The sequence below is a fragment of the Schistocerca americana genome, chromosome X (assembly GCF_021461395.2).
Source record: "Schistocerca americana isolate TAMUIC-IGC-003095 chromosome X, iqSchAmer2.1, whole genome shotgun sequence".
Classification (NCBI taxonomy): domain Eukaryota; kingdom Metazoa; phylum Arthropoda; class Insecta; order Orthoptera; family Acrididae; genus Schistocerca; species Schistocerca americana.
The window spans coordinates 976250953-976256088 of record NC_060130.1 but is presented as its reverse complement, the minus strand read 5'-3'; positions in this window follow the sequence as shown (position 1 = coordinate 976256088).

Here is a 5136-nt window from a genome sequence, read left to right as displayed (position 1 = left end):
TACACTTGATTTTTCTTTCTATGTAACTAATTTTCTCCTGAATACTGGAAGTATTACTACAACACTTCTTCTCACAATGTTCTACTTTGTTTTCTAGAGTTTTATGAGTTTCTTGAACAGTTATTCCCATTTGAGACATGTGTTCTTGGTTTAGTTCAGTCATTCCTTTCTATACCTGGGAAAGCTTTTCCTCAGCTTTTGATTCCACCATAGGATCGATTCTTGTATTTTCTCTATATCAGTTTACAATCTACTATTAATGTCACCAATTTCTTTTTGAATTGTACTAACAGATTCATTTGAATTCTTTACATCATTCTTTATATTAATGAGTTCCTCAGTTAGGAAACCTGTTGTTTTGTTTACTTTTCCTAACTTTTGGTTATTCGTTACATTTTTTCACTCAGTTTTTTAGTAACTTTAGCCTGTTTCTCGCTAATTTTGGAATTTTTCGTATATGCTTTTAGTGTTTTAGACTGTGTTTGCATTTGCTCATTCAGAATTTTAGTATTATTTGTTTTGTGTTGTTAGCTGTGTATTCACACTGGGTAGCAGTGCGTACAAATGTACCGATAGTTGCCCATTCTGCTCAGTGATATTTTCTACTCCTTTGTGTTCTTCCTCTGAATCTACTTTTTCCTTCTTAATCTGAGATGGGCTTAACAGCATAAAAGTTTTGTCCCCATGATCCACATTTCCTAACTTTTATTTCTAACAGCAACACCGATCCCTCTGGGTCCTGCCCATTATCACTGTTTACAGGAGTCCCCTCACTTTTATCCTCCTGTTTTACTTACCTATACAACATATTCTATTTTTTTCATTTTCAATTATTGATTAAACCGCATATATTATTATATTACTGCTCTATCGTTCTCCTAATTGCTACAACAAATTCGTGCCCCTGAAACCTCTGTACTTCATTCAAAGGAAACTACCTGTCTGTGATGTGTACAACAATACTAAACTACTTCTGGACTCTTTAGTACAGCGAAAGGTCCTGTCACCAGCTGCCACATATAACACTGTACTTCTACAGAACAAATAGTCCTCGTATAATGTCAAGAATAAATATAATCTTGAGGGTATGGTTCTAGGAAAGATAAGAATTGTTAGCTACTACACCCACATACATACATGTTTTTGATCATTACTATAAGCAAAAGAAAAATAATAAATTAGCCCTCGAGGACTTTCATGTTTGATTTTGTATAAGCGACAAATTAAATAATTGAATATTCTAATAGCATAAGCAATTTCCTGTTCATCACTTTTTGTACTTTGTAATTCAGTATTTATGCGGAACCATACTTTAGTGTTACTAAGCCATATTACCGAATATCACTTATAACTGAAAGAATTTTATCTGTGCTTTACTCAAATTTTTATTAATTCCTTTCACTTTAAGAAATTATTTCATAACAATTATTTTGAGAGATATATTCAAAGACGAAAATTAGTGTGCTTGTAGATACTGAATAAAGCATTTCTGATGGTTTTTAAAACAGGTTTAAAAGGAATAATGAAACACCTGGAAAGGACCATATATGTGTTAATGACAAAGAATAAGCAAAATTTTATGTTATAACACAAAAATTGTTCAAAAGAAGTGAATTTTGAATTAATGATTCAGGTTTCTATAATTCTAATTATACCGTGCGTAACCTGCTGGCAGCAGGCCTTGGTTGTAGCGGATAGTGCTGGCGGCTACACTATCCACGATACGGCGTACAAGGTTCTTGAAGTATGAACTAATCGATTTTTCTTGGCGTCGTTTTAACATCCATAACATAGCCCAACAACTTGTATCAAAGCCTTAATAATTCAACAGTCGTCAAAGGCATCGCCTGCTCCGTCCTAATGCTGCCTCTTTCACTGCTGCCTGCAAAATGTCTCTTCTCGTTCCCGCTCGCTTTACAGGTAGCGTGTCAAAACCCAAGCCACGTTTTACGTTTCCCACAGTAACCTCCATACAGTGCAAAAGCACTCTATTACATAACTCATTTCCTACACATTCTCTAAACATGTACAAATGACAACTAGTACAAATATATAAAATTGCACCCAGAAACATTTTCATTTTGTTAATCTATGACAAAATATTGTTTAGTAAATTATACGTTTCACATATTTCCTTACATAAGCTACAAATACACATTAGCAAAGCATCCTGCCACTACATATATCACATTTTAAAAATAGTATTTGCGTATCACGTTTATGTTGCGATAAAATTTAAAGGCATAGTAATTTTTATAATGTAGATGAATGTTTGAATTATAGTGTTGTACACGTCACCCAATTTGACGGCCAGAAGTCGACCACTCCAGGCGGCCAGCATAACAGGAACGGTCCCACTTCTCACCCCTGTTAGTCTGGCTAGAAGAACCTTTTTTGTGTACCGCGGAGGTGTGCGGTAGCTCTTCGATGAAGTCCATAAATAACCTGGGCGGCAGCTTTCCAGCCTAATCCATTGCTGTTCCTTCAGGTGCCAACATCGCAAGGTTCAGTGTACGGCAGTTAACTCCATTTAATGGTTACTGCATCCCATCACCTTGGGAACAGCCTAAGTTGGACATCCGCGAACCACTCGCGATGTCTGGAGTTTTTAAGCACATTGGAATTGCAATAGCTGCGACTGTATTACCGCCCGTCTGCGCTGCGAGAAACTGTGACTGCAGGTTGACATGTAGTGTGGTAAGCTGTTTTGGCCGACCCCTGTTACTGTAATCGTAAGCGAGACCTATGATTAGTTTCTTCTGTTATAGTGATATCTGTTAGTTGAATTCCGTGCTCTCTCTGGGAACTGGTTTTTATTTTGAAGACTGTTTGTTGTGAGAAGTAGCGTACCTTTAACTTGTCCAACAGTTGGTCTAATGTATGTAAATTTTTAAAGGCTACCTCTCATTTCAACTAAACTCCATGAAGGTCCAACGGTGCCGACCGGCCGCCGTGTCGTCCTCATCCACAGCCGTCACAGGCCGCTCTTCCGACTGTATGTCGGTTTACGAGACCGGAGTCACTACTCCTCAGTTAAGAAGCTGTTCAGTTTGCCTCACAAGGGCTGAGTGCACCCCGCTTGCCAACTGCGCTCTGCAGATCGGATGGTTACCCATCCAAGTACCAGCCCAGCCAGACAGCGCTTAACTTCGGCGATCTGACGGGAACCGGTGTTACCACTGCGGCAAGGCCGTTGGCTACATCGCATTTACATGTTCATTTTTGGTTACATGTTTCTCCAGATTCTCCCGGCTTTAATTTTCTGTACCTTCCCTGTTGCCCCATGAAACACATGCAGTAAGAAACGTAGTCTTACGTCAGGGACAGGAGATGCGCAGGTAGTGATCTGCTAGGTAAGAATGTTAGTTAGTGCTTCTTTGGTACTCTTCTGCAGTTACATCCACTAACACCCGAAGGCTACAGATGTGTGACCGTGGCAGGACCGACTACATATCACAGACACTATAATTTCTCTTTGTCCTGGTCACGAGTTTAAGTCACTCACTCCACCTACTGATGTTGGCTGCTCTAGGCCGAGTCGTAGCAGTGACAGGCATGGGAATTGTTTACCACTGCCCTTACTGTGTAGGTGGCGACCGAAATTAACTTTTAAATTCAGAAAGAGGGTAGAGTTTATTACTGTTCTCTCGTTACAAGCAGCAGTAATTTTACCACGAGGGAACGCTTGCAGATCAGTAAAGGTGGTCTGGCAGACGGAGAAGTACAAAGGCTGAACACCTCGTGCTGCACACAGCCCCTTCCCCCGCAAATAACGAAACGCGGCCTTTGTACTGAATCGGGCCCGGCTAATAGACAACCACTTCGACGCTCTACAGCTCAAACCACAACCGCTTGTCTCACTTATGACCAACATTGCAGCCAGCAACGCCACAATTGACGAGGACGACGCCTCCGCCACCATCGCCACTGCACGCCAACCGAGCCCAGAGCGGCCAACAGTGTCACCGGTCACGTAGACACTAACACGCCGCCCTCGGCACACACACGTCAAGGAGATCACTGCGCCACCGCCAACACTGTAAGTTACAGATGCAGACAATAACTAGGCAAAGAACGCTTTACGTTCAGATGTTGCTGCAGAGTGACGCAAGCTATACTGAGCCACTTTCTGGCAGTGATTGCAAATCAAAGCAAGGACATGTGTGCACTGTTACGGAAGTAAGATGCGCTGAGTGCAGAACTGCGGACTGACTTGAGTGCAGAATTGCGCGCAAAACACAAGGAACTAATTTCGGAGTTTAATGATAGGTCTGAACAGCAGTCGCACACAGGGGAATAATTTTGGAGCCAGCTTGAGGTACATGCTGTTGAGTTGCAGAAGCAGGGGGAGGTGCCAGACCACGTTTTGTTTGAAAATAACGTAGCGTGGGGTAACATGGACGAAAAGCTCCGTTAGACAGACGTTAAGTTCTATGGGGTTGATGAGCAAGTAGTAAATGTCGCCTTTGAAACTGAAGAGCAAAGGACTAAGCTTCAAGCGCTGAGTGTATGGGTTGGGGCAGTCCTGCATGGTCGTTTCTGGCCACATCAAAATGTTGAGAGACTGCCGGGCGCTGTCACTTCTGATACAGAGTTATGCTGCCCAATGTTCTTAGGGAAGATGATCTTTATTACTTGTTTGCTATACTGGATATGATGTGACGTCGAGTACGGCGGTTGAGGGCTGTGTAGAGCGTTTTTTCTTTGGTTCCATCCAAAGTGGGTGTAGTCTAAGCATGTAAATGTGCTATCCCACTGAGCTGGCGAGAAAAGCTGAGAGAAAGTGAAGAATTCGCTCTTGTACTGACGCTTCTCTAGTAAAGAGCAGCAGGTCTTTATTTAAACGGTGAGACTTGATCCTTTCCTAGTGTGCCATTTAGAGCCTGTGCGAGTCACCATCTGAATCGTCAGAGGTACTGTACCTTGCATCATGCACACAACGTGTGGGTGTACTTATTTGTTTTGAGTCAGCCGTCTAAACATCTGACATATTCTGTCATGCATAGTCGTGTTATGGAGACAAATTGGTTTGGCAAGCCAGCGAACAGTTCCACCTGCACACTGGAATTCACCAGGGTTTCAGAGGCTCATAGGGAAGTACCTGCTTTCCAAATCAGCCGAATGCGAGACCGCGTA